This window comes from Oncorhynchus kisutch, linkage group LG11 (genome assembly GCF_002021735.2).
Source record: "Oncorhynchus kisutch isolate 150728-3 linkage group LG11, Okis_V2, whole genome shotgun sequence".
Taxonomy (NCBI): Eukaryota; Metazoa; Chordata; class Actinopteri; order Salmoniformes; family Salmonidae; genus Oncorhynchus; species Oncorhynchus kisutch.
The window spans coordinates 55,618,800-55,638,483 of NC_034184.2; the positions used below are offsets into that span (position 1 = coordinate 55,618,800).

The window sequence follows — 19,684 nt, forward strand, 5'->3', positions numbered from 1 at the left end:
TACTGAAAGTGGAGTGGCAGTATCCACCAACCCTCCCTCTTCAGCACCTGATCACCCAGTAAGAATTATGATGATGCCACTCCTGCCGACGCCCACGCTGTCTGAAACCCAAGAAGTGTACTGGCTAAAGTGCCTACCCACAGGCCCTGCCACCCCTCACGTCCAGTTTAAGTTCAACCAACTGAAAACTCAAATTTACACCATGCACCCATATAAGACTCCCCAAGCTGATATCCATTGCACACTCAATGTAACAGAAACTGATGACTGCCCCTACACTGAAGACTGGGACGAGAACATGATGCACCTGACCCCAACTATCAGGTGTTGTACCATTGTGTGTGGCCCAGAGGGGGTGGCAGCACCGGTCATTCTTCAACCACACCTGAAAACTTGGTACATGTTGAGTGAAGAATCAGCACCTCATGTCACGCTGGCTGTGGGAAATGGTTTTGAAGCACGAAGCCTAGGTCCCATGATCAGGCGGGCATCGAAGTTAACCTGGGAGCCCACTTCAACACCAGGCATACACAAAGCCACCTCGGAAAATATGTTGAGATTCCTTGAACCGGACACCGAAGAAAAATGTCTCCCAGAACGTATACCCCTGCCAAGACACCATGGGAAACCATACACTGACCATCCCTCATCAAAAGCTCTGATCTCCACTATAGATGATAAGATCTGGACCACATCCCCTTTCGATGTGGGTCAGCTCCAAGTTGCCCCAGTCATCATAACCCTACTGAACCCAAATCAGACACCTGTTTACCGAACAGAGTATCGTTTGAAACCTGAACAGACAATGGGAATTAAGCCAACCATTGATGGCCTCCTGGGAGCAGGTGTCCTCTATCCTACAGTCTCACCATGGAACACGTCCATCCTGCCCGTACTGAAGGCTGATGGAGAAACATACCGGATGGTCCAAGACTTCCGAGCAGTAAATGACGTTACTGCACCCATCGACCTACCTGTCCCTGATCCGCACATCACCCTGAGCAATCTCTCACCCAAGCATCAGTACTTCACTGTGGTGGACCTAGCTAATGCTTTTTTCAGCATTCCTTTGGATGAAGCATCTCAACCATTCTTTGCATTCACCTATGAAGGTCACCAGCTTACTTATTCGGTTTTGCCACAGGGCTACAGATGCTCATCTGGAATTTTCAACCACATCCTGAGGATTCACCTGTCTGAACTGGTAATCCCAGAGGGAGTGGTTCTGATTCAATACGTGGACGACCTCCTACATGGAGCTCCAGCATCTGATCTCTGCCTACAAATGACGAAAACTCTGCTAGACTTCCTAGCCACCAAGGGCTACAAGGTCAAACTGAGCAAAGTACAGACCTGTCGGAGAACAGTACTTTTCCTGGGGAGAGAAATCTCAGGGGATGGAGCGGGACTCTCCAAGTCCCACAGAGACTCCATTCTCCATCACTCAAGGCCATCACTCTCTGGGATGTTGTCTTTCCTGGGCTTGACGGGTTACAGCCGGACGCATATCCCTGACTATACTGCCAGAACTGAACCACTGAGAGAAATAGTGCGTGCAGGACCCAGGAACCTCCATTCTCCCCTGGCCTGGACGGCTGAAGCCTCAACAGCTTTTGCACTCCTGAAAACTGATCTATCAGCGGCAGCAGCTCTGACTGCACCTGACTACAAGAACAAGTTCCATTTGGATGTTTCTGAAAAGGAAGGATTCACCTCGTCCATCCTATTCCAGAAACAAGAGGGGGAGAGAAGGGTATTGATGTACCACTCCTCCAAACTTGACCACATTGAGGTAGGACAGACAACATGCTCCAGATATGTTGCTGCAGTAGCAAAAGCTATTGAAAAAACAGCTCACCTCGTGATGTGTCATCCATTGGAGATCCACACCCATCATGGCGTCGCTGCGTATCTGATGAGTAAAGAATTCACATTTAGTGCTGAAAGAAAAACTTAGATCCAGAACAAATGCACTCAGTCACATATCACATTTGTGAACACAGAGAAAAATATGGCAGATGCACTCAACGCAGAAGAAGGACTGCCCCACTCTTGTGCTGAAAGAGCGGCACAAGAATTAAAACTGAAACCAGACCTGAAGAATGAACCATTGACTAATCCCGACCACTGGCTGTACACTGATGGCTGCTGCTACAAAGGGGAAGAAGGAAACATAGCAGCCTATGCAGTGGTGCAGTAACTCCCAGGTGGCTCACACGTCACTCTTGAATCAGTCATCATCCCTCAACCAGCATCGGCCCAATTAGCTGAAATCATCGGATTGACACAGGCCCTCATCAGAGCAAAAGGAAAGACTGTGAACATTTACACAGACTCAGCTTATGCTCATGGAGCAGTCCACACTGATGGACCACAGTGGGTAAGAAGGAACTTCACTACAACAGGAAACCTCCCAATCAAACACAAGACACAGATGGAGAATCTAATAGCAGCGGTATCACTACTGGCAAAGGTAGCCATCATGAAGTGCAAAGGACACCAGCAATTGAAAACCAGGATCAGTGCGGGAAATGATGCAGCCGATAAAGCAGCCAAGAAGGCTGGAGGTTACGCTCCCAAACAGATGGTACTACAACCACAGCTATCACAAACAGAGCTTACCCAGCAAGACATAGTGGTGCTACAACACTCAGCAGGACCCTATGAACACTCAGTCTGGGCACAGAAAGGGGCGACCAACGGACCAGATGAACTCTGGAGATGTCACGACGGCAGACTGGTAGCCCCAGCAAACCTTTGTCCAGAACTCATACGAGGGGCACATGGCCCCACACATGAAGGCAAATTGAAGACCTTTCAAAAGGTCTCGCACATCTGGTGGCACCCTCACATGAAAAATATGACTGACTTATTTTGTGACGAATGTAACATTTGTGGCAGCCACAACCCAAAGAAACCATATCAAACACCAATGGGCTCATACCCAGTACCTAATGCATGTTTTCAGGACATCAGCATAGATTACACCGATATGGGCACTGATAATGTAACCAAAGGGAAACGCTATCTCTTAGTCATGGTAGATAGGTTCGCCAAATGGGTAGAGGCAATACCAACAGCAAAAGAGGATGCCAAGTCAGTCATTAAGTGGCTACAAACAGAACTTATACCCAGGTATGGTATCCCACGACAAATCAGATCCGACAATGGGTCCCACTTCAATAACAAACACCTGAGACAGGTGGAAGAAAGATTTGGCATAACCCACAGATTTGGATCTGTGTACAGGCCCCAGTCTCAAGGTCTGGTAGAACGCGGGAATCAGACTCTGAAATCTAAGATAGCAAAAGTGTGTGCAGGTTCGAAGTTGACATGGGTTGAAGCCCTGCCCCTGGCATTGATGGCAATGAGAGCCTCACCAGGAGCAGGCACCCATCTCTCTCCTCATGAGATAATGACTGGAAGAGTCATGCCTGGTCCACCAAGGGAGGGAGGTCATATGCCCGCTCTTGATGTACAACCAATTGTAATGTCTGATTATGTGAAAAAACTGACGGTTCTCTCTGCAGCACTCTCTACCCAGGTTCACAAGGTCCAGGAGGGGGAGCTGCCGGGGGACACGCCCCCACTGAAGGTAAAGGTTGGTGACTGGGTGAGGGTTAAAGTCCACAAGAGAAAGTGGGTGGAACCCAGGTGGACTGGACCGTACGAAGTGAAGGAGGTTACTTCACACTCAGTCCAGGTCAAAGGTAAATCAGGCGCACCTTGGCACCACCATACACATTGCACCCCAGCCCCAACTCCTTCCAGAACACTGACTGAAGTCAGAGCTGATTTGAGCGGCCTAAATTCGATTCCAAATGAAGATACTCCTTACTCAGGTGATGCGGCATCAAACTCCGCCTCCCCCCTGAAAAAGGAACCTTGCCCAGTTAGAGGGACATTTCTCCCTCCCTGGGTGAGGCTGGGGATATCTGGCCCTTTGTTTGTGATATTCCTACTGATCTTTGGGGTGTCCTTAGGCACTCTCACATGGTTAATAGAACAACAAACACATACTAAAGCATCAACCCCTCTCACCCCAACCCCTATCCCTGATAACATTCCTAGCACCACTCCCTTCAATCTCACACGCACCAAACGTAGCACTACACCTACAGACCCACCATGCACACCAGACAAGGTTAGAAGCACCACCTTATGTATACCCACGAATGCAACCACCACCTTTGTACGACCTTGGGGGACATGGGGAGACAAGAGGACTAGGAAGGGACTGACGGCTCTTTCATACACCAGGTATGACTGGTACATGACAAAAGGGAGAACCTATGACGAATGGACCTGGCAAAATCTAGTGGCTGAGACTGGTTATGACTGGTCAAGCTGTTCCTCTGGTTGGACAGTTCTTGAATGGAGGAGCAGATTGTCTCTGACCAGGACCAGTACCGGTCTCCAATTAATTATCCGGGCCCAACCCAGTAAGGGCTGTCAGGATTTTTGGGTCGCTCCATATGTAGGCCCTACTGAGATAAAGGTATCTTGGGAAGTGCAAATCTGCTCTGCGGAAAGGGGTCAGCCCACAGCGATTACTGTGGGAGATGACATAAGCAAGGCTGTCCCTGTAACTTTGGGGACAGGAGTCTGGGGTCCTGTAACTATGATTTCCACTCCCACCTCCCCTGATGACACAATACACACTACTACTGGAATTTCTGGGTTTTCCAATAACTGGCTCTTATTGGCTGAACAAGCAGCCAACACAACCTTGCAAAGCTGTGTTGTGTGCATGGGAGCCAGGCCTCTGCTTTGCATAGTGCCGGCAGTACTGACTGATGACTGCCTACTGCCCCTTATGAATAAAGACAACCCACCCGCCATTTGCTCACGATGGGACACGGTTTATCCAGTAGTCTCCGATATTGCTAAGAAACCCACATTTTCCTCTAAGGTGGCTAAAGCTAATTTCACATGCATCAACATGACAGGTGGAGGACGGTCTCTGCGACAACTCCCTGCCAGTTGGTGTACTCACACACGTCATTATAAGTTCTTTTAAACCGGTGTCCAGAGCTGACGTTTGGTGGTGGTGTGGGGGGACTGAGCTGTTTGACGGACTTCCCCGGTACACCACTGGAGTTTGTACGCTTGTTAACCTTCTGCTGCCAATCTCTGTTTACCCCATAGGCGTCCAAGATCTGCTCACCCGCATACAAGCCCTGGGTCCTGAAATTTGGCCTACCAGGACCAAGCGCATGGTGGGCCCTTCAGCTGGGGACCCAACTTACATTGATGCAATTGGCGTCCCCAGGGGGGTACCAGATGAGTATAAACTCATTGATCAAGTGACTGCAGGCTTTGAATCATCTATTTGTTGGTGGTGTACAGTTAACAAAAATGTAGATCGTATTAACTACATTCATTTCAATGTCCAAAAACTAGGCAATTGGACCCAGCAAGGCCAGAGCAGGTCCGCCTCCAACCCTTCAGGACCATCCAGAAGGCGACAAGACTCTACCTACTTTATTCTATGTATAAAAATGATTTATATGAACTAGATCCGTGCACGTAAAACTGAGGGACAAGATATCTTTTGACTCATTAAAACTGCCTTTTGTTACAACTGAAATCCACTCTGTCCAGCGTCCGTGATTTGGTCTCGACTCTCCAGTATTTGAACATCAACAAAACCATGTAAAAGAGTACAGGGAAAGGAGGCCCAAATTGCTCAGGGCCCATACGGCACTACCCAAAGTAGTGCACTATATAGTATATGGAAAAGGGTGCCATTATGACAATGCCACAGACTTCCCTTACCCTCTTCTCTGGTCTTGTCTTCTCTACATCTTCTCTGCTCTAAAGTAATGCACTCTATAGGGAACAGAGTGCCATTTGGGTCACATTCTAGATCTTGCAGGGTTGAAGAAGCTGAAGTGAAGTTTAGTGAATTTCAAATCCACCCATGCAGTTTAATAGCTTTCATAAATGACTCAGCACATTATTTCAATTTGCACGGTAGTCATTACACTGTGCATGACGTTACACTACAGGGTTTTGGCAGGTTTGGGCCTGGACCGTGCCGGTCCCCATTCCTTCCCTCTCCCCATTTGGGCTTGAAAACCAAATTAACTCTCTCCGAGCCATTCTTTTAAAGACAATTCAATCTCTTTATTGCTACTGTAGGGGAAAGACTGAGATTTCAATGAATCCCATAACACACTTTGCTCCTTCCTATAAGCTCAGATGGTGTGATAGGTGATATGGCTAAAAATGTGTTATAGAACGAGATACATAGCAGAGAAAGAGAGAGTCTTGCTATCACCCTACTGTAATTTGTGGGCCCACAATCCTTGAGGGATAGAGCCCATCAATCATGTTAATCACCCATTGTTACGTGATAAAGATAACCCGCCAGAGTGTGGCTAACATTTTCTATATAAACACCTTAAACTGACAAACCTGGGATATATTGTCGACTTACTCTATACTTTATGTCTGATGTACTGTATAATGAGTGGTTGAATATATTATCATCTCAACCCGGCACAGCCAGAAGAGGACTGGCCACCCCTCAGAGCCTGGTTCCTCTAAGTTTCTTCCCAGGTTTCTGCCTTTCTAGGGAGTTTTTCCTTCTACATCTGCATTGCTTGCTGTTTGGGGTTTTAGAGTGGGTTTCTGTATAGCACTTTGTGACATTGGCTGATGTAAAAAGGGCTTTTTAAATACATTTGACTGATTGATGAATGAAAGATATACAGTACATTTCCAAGTGCTTTAGTAAAAAATGTATTTAAAAAACACCCGCTACATCCACACAGTAACTTCATCAGTGAAAATCAGATCAGTGTAAGCTCTACTCTCTTGCATCATCTGCCTATCCATTATATTACCTGTCTTTTCCAGATATTGAATGCTTAGTGCACTGTTTCAGAGCATGAGTCAGCTATACTCTGAGAGACATGAAATACAAACATATGAGATTCCCGCCATGAAATGTATACATTGGGTCCTGTGACTCTGAGCTGGTCTGTCCTTGAGGTGTTTTGTACTTAGTCACTGGGGAAGGTTGATCAGATAGAAATAATGATGTGTACTGTACCAAGTCTTGCCCTGGCTCAGCCCTCCAGGCTATGTCTACGTCCCAAATGGTACCCTCTCCCTATATAGTGCACTACTTTTGGTCAAAAGTAGAGCTCTGGTCAAAGGAAGTGCACTATATAGGGAATAGAGTGCCATTTGTGGCACATCCCTAGACTGGATGACCGCCATGCATTCAGCTACAGACCAAAAAAATCCAGCTGTGAGCTCACATTCATCTCTCTGTCAGCCACCATATCTACATCTCTCTCTACCACTTGTGCTACCTCTGTCATAACACCTCTATCTCATAGGCAATTCCATGTTAAAAGAATTACGCTGAGACTCCAATTATTCACTTTGAAATACATGCCACACAAAATTGAATGATTTCAAACTACTTTGAGCAATTGACAGTTTATTCAAATACAATTTCCAAAAATCATCAAAATCATCCAAACCACAAGCTAGAATGAGCACATTTTCATTTCACTGGTAGAATCGGTAACACAGTAATCTCAACTTCAAAAGGCAAGATTTTTTAAATTATTTACAAAAAAAAGTGCCAAGTGGTGTTGTTCTGTGTCATGTTCTGCCCGTGTGGTGTTCTGTGCCTGGCTGTGCTAATTACAAACAAGCGTGGAAATTTGTTATCTTTTACCATTCTACCTACCAGAGATTTACCCCGATGCTGACAGTGACTTGCAGCTATCAAGAATGATGGTTACAGGGAAGTGTACACTATTTTAATACTAACTCAGAGAGAACTGGGTATTCAACAAGAATGTTATATGGTAAAAAACAAAAAAAGATAGTGTAGTACAGTTCAGTGTGAGTGTGTTTCAGGTGGAGTAAAGTGTAGAGAACTGTAGCTACAGATTGTTACACCAGCTAATGAGATTTAACGAAAGGTTCTTGGTATCTATTACTGGTAGTTACAGGATAGGGACTGTTTGGTGTAGAACAGATAATGTTTAACCAACCTTATCTTGGCAATACTGTCTGCGTCCTCTATTACTTCAAGTTAGCAAACAGAACAATGATTTGATTTCCCACCAAAAGTACTTCGCTTTCCATCGTATTTGTCGGCTGCCCTCTTGGTGCTGGCACCGGCTGTAGCTGAGCTTCTAGCTAAATCCAACTCTTTGTTTTGAATACTATTTGCTATATTCCAGTTGAAACATAAAACATACTACATGGTTGAATTTGTGTTGATGAGAGGAATCACTTGAAGCAATTGTGGTCTGGTCAGTTCTTTCAGTTTTGCCCAATGGATTTTGTGTTAGTGTCCGCCTCCCCTTCAAAAAGCCCGCTTGGGGAGGGACGAAGTACCACAAAGTAGGAATACATTTATTTAAAAATCTCGCACTTTCAACATGGCACTGTCATTCATAAGATTCCAACAAGTCAGTTCGTCAACTTTCTGCCTTGCTAGAGCTGACCCGGTCAACTGTAAGTGCTCATATTGTGAAGTGGAAATGTCTACTAGGAGCAACAACGGCTCAGCCTCGAAGTGGTAGGCCACAAAAGCTCACTGAACGGGACCAAGTGCTGAAGCGTGTAGCACGTAAAAATTGTCTGTCCTCGGTTGCAAGACTCACTACCGAATTCCAAACTGCCTCTGGAAGCAACGTCAGCACAGTAACTATTCATCTGGAGCTTCATGAAATGGCTTTCCATGGCCGAGCAGCCGTACAAGACTAAGATCACCATGCGCAATGCCAAGCGTCGCCTGGAGTGGTATAATACTGGAGCAGTAGAAACGTGTTCTCTAGAGTGATGAATCACACTTCACCTTCTGGCAGTCCAACGGACAAATCTAGGTTTGGCAAATGCCAAGAGAATGCTACATGCCCTTAATTCCAGTGAACGAGAGCCAGTCAGCCTGAGTATGTGTGTGCCGAGCGATTTGCCAAATGCAATTCTTGAGGTGGAATCATAGACGCCCATGTTTCACCAGCAGAGAAGAGTACAGCACACTGCAGAAGTGGAAACCCCAGCGCAGGGGGGGGGGGGGGAGAATATTGTTTAAATGTATCTAATTAGCCTATTTCTCAGTGATGCCAGCAGCAGCCCGCCTCGGCCTCCTCACCTTATTGGCTATCAAATATTTAAAAAGTTAGGCGAGTCAGGTCGGACAGAGAGCGAGTGCATTGTTCAAGACGGATAAACAAAAGGCCAGGTGGTACACAAAAACCCTGCAAAAAAACTGACAAAGATTGTGCCAAATTATCGAAAATAAAGCTACCACTTCGCTCTCTACTGACAAACCACCATCGCAGGTGAAAGCTAGTAGTCCTATTTATGCAGCAGCTAGCACTAGCAGCCTCCCAGTCATGACAGAGAGACCTCACTGTCCAGGCCAACAATGACCTTGCTCCTTCTCTTCTTCCAACCCTCGAGAAGAGTGAGTTCCACGAGTGCCGGCCCAACATCTCTTCCTCTCCCAGAAAACCAAGCTGATGACTGCCAGAGACCCAGCAAAGCTCATGAGAGTGACCCCACTTAACACTGGTAAGCCTACAAGTGATGAGACAGATAGCCCCGACTGCGTGGAGTCCGAGTTCCATTGTGTAATATAAATAGGGTACCATCTAATTACTATATATGCCGTAGCTATAGATAGCCTACTAGCCTGGACTGCATTGTCTCCATAATAAAACAATGACTAGTAAGCTACTGTTTTGACGATGGACCGATTGTATTATTTGACTGGTTTTACGCAGCCGCGTAGATGACGCAATTTCAGAACCATGGACAGCGATCGGTAGTCTATACTGTGTGGCTGACACTTCAGAATCTTTTTCAACTTTGCTGGGGAGTACAGAGAAACTGCACTACGCAAAAACACAGAACAGCAGAGTACCGCACAGTACAGTATAATATAGAGTACAGTCCATACAGAGTGCAGTAAAGTATGGTTCAGTACAGTAAAACGCAGTACATTATAGCATAACCATCTCATGTGCTACACTGTGTAATGTAATGTACTGAACTATACTCAACTTTTATTTTACTGTACTGTGCTCTCCTGTACTGTATTCAAACTTATGAAACAGACATCCATTGGTTCAGATTTGGTCCGGTCCAGACTGGACCAAATCTGAAAAAAATCATAAGCGTCTATTGTTACACACATCTCTTGGAGGAGGGAACGCAACACCACGTGGAGTGAAAGAGGTATGTGACTGTAGGTGCAGGTAAGGATGACAGAGGCAGAGAAGTTTACCGTTAACAGTGAATTTATTCCGTCACAAGGTAATTTGGGGAAAAGATGTAAGCAAAGAAAGTGAAAGAGCCCCCCCTCTCTTACCTACAAAATACAAGGAGTGGTCCGCTCAAGTCTTACCTAGTGTACATAGACAGAGTACATACTATGGTATATGTATGCCCGCAGGCCTCTTGCCTAAGTACTCCCAAGGTGCTTTCCCCTTCCCCCTGGGAACAAATGAAACAGAAAAATACAAACAATTTCAATAATCAAAACCGTACTTTTGACATAAACATACCGCCTCAGGACCGGCTACAAAATACTTCAAAAGCAGTCTGTGCAGCAACTAACACATGACATCAAAGACATTCTCCCTGAGCAACAACCAATACTGGGGCATACCCAGTAGCTCTCTCGCTGAGCAAAGGAACACAGGCTTATATACAGCTGGAGAAGGAGTCTAAAGGGATACAGCTGTATCCTCTGATGAGAGGGCGGGGTCACCTCCAATTAGCAATGGGGCTGACCAATCAGCTGCTTGGGTGAATCCAGGAAGCCATTTCCTGAAATACATACACACAAACCCACAACACGTGGGAACGTAACACACCCACCCCCAAACTTAGTTTGCAATACCAAAACCCAACACGCATCCCAAGTTACTAAACCCATGATAGAGCCTCTGCAACCACATTCGCCAAACCCTTCACATAGTGAATTTGTACAGTGAATTTGTACATTGTATCCTTGTACAATCAGAGCCCACCGCATAAGGCAGACAAAGAATTATGGTCCGTGAAGACCAGTACAGGCAAGGAACTGGAGCCCACATTTCTCAAAAAACTGTAAGGCTAGCAATAAATCCAGCATCTCTTGTTCAATAGTGTAGTACCTTGACTGACACGAGTTGAACTTACAGAAGAATCTGCAAGAGAACCGCACCCACCCCCACAATAATAGCGTCTACCTCAAAACTTAAAAGGCTTGTCAAAGTTGGAGACGGCAAGCACTGGGGCACTACAAAGCACTTTAGCGGAATCAAAAACATAGTTACATTCTTCAGACCACTTTAACCTCTTTGGGCTGAGGGGGGGGGGGGGGGGAACTATTGAGTAGCTTGGATGAATAAGGTGCCCAGAGTAAACTGTCTGCTACTCAGGCCCAGAAGCTAAGATATGCACATTTAGATTTGGATAGAAAACTCTGAAGTTTCTAAAACTGTTTGAATGATGTCTGTGAGTATAACAGAACTCATATGGCAGGCCAAAATCTGAGAAAACATCCAACCAGGAAGTGGGAAATCTGTTTTTGAACTCAGCACCCTATCGAATACATAGTTGGATATTGGTCATTTTGCACTTCCTAAGGCTTCCACTAGATGTCAACATTCTTTAGAAATGTGTTTGATTCTTCTACTACAAAGGTGGTGGGAATGAGAGGGGAATGAGTCAGAGGTCTGCCAGCAGCAAAAAGCTCAGTCTCACGCGCTCACGTGAAAGGTAGCTGCGTTCCACTTCATTTCTGAAGACAAAGGAATTCTCCAGTTGGAACATTATTGAAGATTTATGTTCATTCTTGGAACTACCCATCCCAGATCCGGGAGCATTGTCTTCAACTCCACTAATTAGGATAGCACAACGGTCAAATAATTTTACTAGAAAATATTCATATTCATGAAATCACAACTGAAATATAGCGAAACACAGCTTAGCCTTTTGTAATCACCTTGTCGTCTCAGATTTAGAAATGATGCTTTACAGCCAAAGCAAGACAAGCGTTTGTGTAAGTTTATCGATAGCCTAGCATAGCATTATGTCCATCTTGCAGCAGGACAGCAGCTTGGTCACGAAAATCAGAAAAGCAATCAAATTAACCGTTTACCTTTGATGATCTTCGGATGTTTTCACTGACGAGACTCCCAGTTAGACAACAAATGTTCATATTGTTCCATAAAGATTATTTATATACCCAAAATACCTCCGTTTGTTTGTCACGTTATGTTGAGAATCCACCGGAAATAGCGGTCACGACAACGCCAAAAATAATTCCAAATTATATCCATAATATCGACAGAAACATGGCAAATGTTTTTTATAATCAATCCTCAAGGTGTTTTTAGGACTGAGAGGAAAAATGGCTACCTCTGTCTTTTACGCAAGAATCACTCCGAGAGCCCTCAGCTGGCCACTTACGCAATGTGGTCCTTTACGCTCATTCTTCAACATAAAGGCGTGAAACTACGTCTAAAGGCTGTAGACACCTTAGGGAATATGTAGAAAAAGGAATCTGGTTGATATCCCTTTCAATAGCCAATAGGGATGCATAGGAACGCAAATGTTCCAAAATATGAGTCACTTCCTGATTGGATTTTTCTTAGGCTTTTGCCTGCAATATCAGTTCTGTTATACTCACAGACAATATTTTTACAGTTTTGGAAACGTTCGAGTGTTTTCTATCCTAAGCAGTCCATTATATGCATATTCTAGCATCTGGTCCTGAGAAATAGGCCGTTTACTTTGGGAACGTTATTTTTCCCCAGAAAAGTGCCCCCTAGCTTCAAGAGGTTAAAAACATCCTAAAGATTGATTCCATACATCGTTTCTATGGACTGTAATGGAACTTTTTTGACTTTGTCTGATACTAGTGAACGAGCTTCATGAATGTTGATTACTCTACTGAACGCGCTAACAAAATGAGCTATTTTGACATAAATGGACACAATCGAACGAAACACATTTGTGGAACTGGGATTCCTGGGAGTGCATTCTGATGAAGATCAAAGGTAAGTTAATATTTATAATGCTATTCTGACTAATGTTGACTCCACAACATGGCGGATATATGTATTGGCTCTGAGCGCTGTACTCAGATTATAGCACAGTGTGCTTTTTCGGTAAAGTATTTTTTTTAAAGTCTTACACAGCGGTTGCATTAAGGAGAAGTGTATCTATAATTCCGTGCATAATAGTTGTCTTTTATCAATGTTTATTATGAGTATTTCTGTGAATTGATGTGGCTCTGCAAAATCACCGGATATTTTTGAACTACTGAATGTAACGCGCCAATGTAAACTAAGATTTTTGGATATAAATATGAACTTTACCGAACAAAACCTACATGTATTGTGAATCTTGAAATCCTACGAGTGTCATCTGATGAAGAACAAAGGTTAGTGATTCATTTAATCTATTTTTCTGCTTTTTGTGACTCCTCTCTTTGGTTGGAAAATGGCTGAATGCTTTCTGTGACTAGGTCAGTGAAATTGGACACTGTGGTTGGATTAATCTCTTTCAGCTAAGGGGCAATATTTTTGTTTGGAAAAATAACGTTCCCAATGTAAACGGCCTATTTCTCAGGCCCATATGCTAGAATATGCATAAAATTGACAGATTAGGATTGAAAACACTAAAGTTTCCAAAACTGTCAAAATATTGTCTGTGAGTATTACAGAACTGATATTGCAGGCGAAACCTATGGATTCCTTTTCCTATCGCTTCCTCAAGGTGTCAGTCTTTAGACAGTTTCAGGCTTTTATTTTTTTTAAATGAGCGAGAAAGATAACATCGCGTCGGTGTATAGCTGGGTGTTCCCATGAGTTTTGCTTGCATAACAGTGGGGCAGCCATTGACTCTCCCTCTCCTACTGAAAAAGAGACAGTGCCAGATGATATATTATCAATTATATATTTTAAAAACAACCTGAGGATTGATTATAAAAATCTTTGACATGTTTGTGGACATTATGGAAAATATTAGGAAATTTCGTCTGCGTTGTCGTGACCGCTCTTTCCTGTGGATTTCTGAACATAACGCGACAAACAAACAGAGGTATTTTGGATATAAAAACAATCTTTATGGAACATTTGTTGCGTAACTGGGAGTCTCGTAAGTGAAAACATCCGAATATCAAAAGGTAAACGATTTGTTTGATTGCTTTTCTGATTTTCGTGACCAAGCTTCCTGATGCTAAGTGTACTTAATGTTTTGTCTTGCGATCGATAAACTTACAAACGCTTGGATTGCTTTCACTGAAAAGCATAATTTCAAAATCTGACACGACAGGTGGATTAACAAAAGGCTAAAATGTGTTTTCCTATAGTGCACTTGTGATTTCATGAATATAAATATTTGTAGTAATATTAATTGAATGTAACGCTATGCTACTCAGCAGTTGTTGATGACACTTATCCCGATATCTGGATTGCAGCCATAACAAGTTACCGCAACCGCTGTGTCAGATTTTTTTTAAACTAACCATGCAATAATCTGAGACGGCACTCAGAAAAATTCTAAAATTCTCCGCCATGTTGGAGTCAACAGAAACCAGAAATCACATTATAAATATTCCCTTACCTTTGATGATCTTCATCAGCACTCCCAGGAATCCTGGTTCCCCAATAAATGCTTGATTTCAATAAATGCTTGATTTGTTTGATAATGTACATGATTTATGTCCAAGTAACTACTTTTGTTAGCACTTAGGTATACAAACCCAAAAGCTTGTGCAGGTTCGCATAACTTCAGACAAAAACTTCAAAAAGTTATATTACAGGTCGAAGAAACATTTCAAACTAAGTATAGAATCAACCCTTAAGATGTTTTTATCATAAATCTTCAATAACAGTCCAACCGGAGAATTCCTTTTTTCCCAGAGAAGCCATGGTCGATATCGTGATGCTGAAAAGTAGCAGGTGCATTACACATTCCGAAGGGCATCATAGTGTATTGTACGAAGTTATCAGGCGTAACACAAGCCGAGATGTCAGAAGCTCGAGAAGTCAGAGGCACCTGCCAATATCCTTTTGGCAAATCTAAGCAGCAGAGCCAATTCTATCAATGCAGTCATCTAATCGAGGTAGAGGAAAAGAAGCAGACTTTAACTGCATTTACGCGACGATAGTCCGTAAATTAGCGGGATGTACCATCATGCTTAGGTACACGAATATACAGGGAACCCCCAGGAGCTGTTCTGGGTATTGCCATGTCATTCTGTAATAAACAAGCTACCTCACTTTGTATTACCTCCCTTTTCTTAGCATTAACCCGGTATGGATGCTGACGTATAGGAGTAGTGTTCCCCACATCCACGTCATGTTCCAAGATGGACGTGGGACTTGGAATGTCCTGAAACACATTAAGAAAACTATTTATCAATAGGATAAGATAATTAGTTTGATCGTTATCCAAATTTTCCATTTGAGATGGAAACTTTTTCACTACATCCAAATTACATAAGTGTTCACGCTGCTTTAATGTATGGTATAACTCCAAACCGTCCTCCTCATCTAGGTTCCAGCCAGGCTTCACCACCACCGCAGCCACACTGGAGACAGCGGGCTGGACCGGCTTATTTGAGGAGCTGTCTAGAGAATCACACACATAATACGCTTTCAGCATGTTAACATGACACATGGGAAGAACGTCTACGATCTGGGGTCTTTATCACATAATTGGTGTCACAGTTCCTTTTCCACAAGATACAGTGCCTTGCGAAAGCCATTGAACTTTGCGACCTTTTGCCACATTTCAGGCTTCAAACATAAAGATATAAAACTGTATTTTCTTGTGAAGAATCAACAACAAGTGGGACACAATCAGGAAATGGAACGACATTTATTGGATATTTCAAACTTTAACAAATCAAAAACTGAAAAATTGGGCGTGCAAAATTATTCAGCCCCCTTAATTAAGTTAATACTTTGTAGCGCCACCTTTTGCTGTGATTACAGCTGTAAGTCGCTTGGGGTATGTCTCTATCAGTTTTGCCCATCGAGAGACTGACATTTTTCCCCATTCCTCCTTGCAAAACAGCTCGAGCTCAGTGAGGTTGAATGGAGAGCATTTGTGAACAGCAGTTCAGTTCTTTCCACAGATTCTCGATTGGATTCAGCTCTGGACTTTGACTTGGCCATTCTAACACCTGGATATGTTTATTTTTGAACCATTCCATTGTAGATTTTGCTTTATGTTTTGTTGGAAGACAAATCTCCATCCCAGTCTCAGGTCTTTTGCAGACTCCATCAGGTTTTCTTCCAGAATGGTCCTGTATTTGGCTCCATCCATCTTCCCATCAATTTTAACCATCTTCCCTGTCCCTGCTGAAGAAAAGCAGGCCCAAACCATGATGCTGCCACCACCATGTTTGACAGTGGGGATGGTATGTTCAGGGTTGATGAGCTGTGTTGCTTTTACACCAAACATAACGTTTTGAATTGTTGCCTGACCAGAGCACCTTCTTCCACATGTTCGGTGTGTCTCCCAGGTGGCTTGTGGCAAACTTTAAACGACACTTTTTATGGATATCTTTAAGAAATGTCTTTCTTCTTGCCACTCTTCCATAAAGGCCAGATTTGTGCAATATACAACTGATTGTTGTTCTATGGACAGAGTCTCCCACCTCAGCTGTAGATCTCTGCAGTTCATCCAGTGTGATCATGGGCCTCTTGGCTGCATCTCTGATCAGTCTTCTCCTTGTATGAGCTGAAAGTTTAGAGGGACGGCCAGGTCTTGGTAGATTTGCAGTGGTCTGATACTCCTTCCATTTCAATATTATCGCTTGCACAGTGCTCCTTGGGATGTTTAAAGCTTGGGATTTTTTTTTGTATCCAAATCCGGCTTTAAACTTCTTCACAACAGTATCTCGGACCTGCCTGGTGTGTTCCTTGTTCTTCATGATGCTCTCTGCGCTTTTAACGGACCTCTGAGACTATCACAGTGCAGGTGCATTTATACGGAGACTTGATTACACACAGGTGGATTGTATTTATCATCATTAGTCATTTAGGTCAACATTGGATCATTCAGAGATCCTCACTGAACTTCTGGAGAGAGTTTGCTGCCTGAAATGTGGCAAAAGGTCGCAAAGTTCAAGGGGGCCGAATACTTTCGCAAGGCACTGTATGGCCCAGAAAAACATGCCGACAGAGATGAGCTAGGGATTGGCAACAAAACTAAAACTTGATCCCCTGGTGCAATAGAATGGCCAACAGCCTCTTTGTCATAATACAATTCCTTGCACTTTTGAGACGAGGAGAGAGTTTTGGGCTAACGCACATGCAGCTTGCAGTCTCTGACATAATCCAACAAATTTTTAGGAGTGCTACTGGGTGTAGGAGATAAGATATGCTACTTCAAATCTTTTAGCAGACCCTGTGGGGTGTGTCCAAACACAAGGTCAGCAGGGCTGAAGCCTAACGATTCTTGTATTGATAGCAAATAGGACAAAGGGCACCCCCTCATCCCAATCGGTACTGGTATCGATGCAATACTTGTGTAGCAATGCCTTTAGCGTCTGATGCCAGTGTTCGAGGGCCCCTTGACTCCCCGGAAGATACAGAGTGGAGACCTGATGGGAAATACACAATGTCTTTAACACATTTGAGAACACGTTTGACAAAGTTGACTCCCTGATCAGTTTGGTTTACTTTAGGGAGTCCAAACGTAGAGAACTTATTCACTAGTGCCTTCACCACAGTCTTAGCTGTTAAAGTACAGAGGGCTAGCCTCTGGATATCGAGTAGCACTGCACATTGTTAATAAGAACTGGTATCCTGACCTGGTTTTCGGCAACGGACCTACACAATTGATTATCACTTGTTCAAACGATTCACCCACCACAGGAATCAGGGAGAGCTGCGCACGAGGAACTGTTTGATTCACTTTCCCAGTGAGTTGACATACATGACATGTTTTACAAAATTAGACTACGTCAGACTTCAAACCTGGACAGAATGTTTTTTTTGAAGGACTCGGTTATAGGTCTTCGTGATCTTCAAATGTCCGGACACGCCTGGTCATGGGCGAGTGACAGCACCGGTTGTCGAAACGGTGTAGGAACAACCACTTGACACACACTTCACTCCAGTCACTAACGGTGTCATGAGCTGTCCATTTACACATCGAAATTCCTGCTTCTATAAAGAAGGTAGTCTCCTTAGTTTTAGCTTCCTAAGTGGAAACTACCGAAGCAAGACACTTGCGAAGACTGGTGTCTCCTTTTGACATTCAATCACCTTCTCGGGGGTGACAGATAAAAGGATGTCAAGTAATTGGGGCGCGATTTCACTTTCCCCTGCCTTAGTTTTTACGGGGATAAAAACCGTTGGCCTTGCAGAAGGAATACTCAGTGCATTGTTTTCTACCTCAACCTTCTCAACAATTGAACTACACAAATCCACCACATCTCCTAGCTTGCGAGATTGTGCCCTCGTTAAGACAACCAGGGAAAAAATGTAGAAATTATTGAACCAATTTCTGTTGTTTTGGTTTCTGGGTTGTCTACTACTTCTAACACAGGAGTGACGTTACCACCAGCGATATCTTTCACTAGTAGCAATGTGAATGTGACTCCTTGGCAGTGTAGACGTTACACCAACACGGAAACATCCTGATACCAAGTCTGACACTAAGTGGACCCAGTGTAATGGTACAGGTACGGTTTGTCTCTATACCCTATAATATGACATGTGAGCCACAGTACGTTTCAGGAGACCAGGGTAAAGCATCAGTAATGATTACTGACTTCGCCGCCCCAGTGTCTTGTAAGATTTGTATGAACTTTTGATCCGCTTGTTCTCCAGTTAAGGAAACAACCGGCAGAGATAAACTAAGCATAGATAGGATTTGGTTTCCCAAATGCTAAATCAATAACTCGGTCCAACGGATGAGCTATAGACTGAACTAAACCAACGCTTTTCAATTTAGGGGATGGTGACAGGGCCTGTGTCGGTTTATTTTTTTAAACCGGGTAGTCCGCAATCACGTGACCCTTTTGGTGACAGTAAAAACATTCACAGATCTCGTGCGAAGGCTTAGGGTTGTCAAAGGAACATTAAGAACCCTAAAATCATCCAACAGAATCAACTCCCAAATATCAGCAAAGGTGTTAGCTTTTAAACAGACACTTTATCCCTAGCAAACTCAACTAAAGTATGGTGAGAGGGTTTTTTGTGGTTCCTGAAGTGCTGCCTATACGCTTCAGGCACCAATTTATAAACCCGCAACACAGTTGTTTTAACTATATCATACTGTAAACTGTCTTCCAGGGAGAGAGCAGCTACTACTTCCTGGGCTTTCGCAGACAATTTACATTGTAGCAGAAGCAGCCAAACCTTGAGTGAAAAAAATGCAGTGCAGTGACCACATGCTCAAACGCAGAGAAATAGGAATCGACTCCCCGAAACGGAGGAACTAAAGCAATATTTTTGACTTACAACAAAGTGGGCTTAATGATGAGCAGGTTGTGGAGTCACACTGGAGCCAGCATCTAGCTCAAGTTGTCAGATCCTAACCTCCTTGTTGATTTCCATTTTCCTAAATCAAACTTTGTCTGTCTCTCGCTCTTTATCTTTTTGTGCCATTTCCAAACGGGCCTGCCATACCTTCAGCCTTGCGGTCCCGTCTGAACAACCCAAAGCAGAACATAAAGGGTCGAATT

At 43.8% G+C, this 19,684-nt stretch overlaps 1 pseudogene; it reads left to right on the forward strand.

Moving 5' to 3' along the window:
* The first annotated feature begins 805 nt into the window (after positions 1–805).
* LOC109900198 (uncharacterized) overlaps positions 806–19,684 on the forward strand; it is a 29,722-nt pseudogene continuing 10,843 nt past the window's right edge.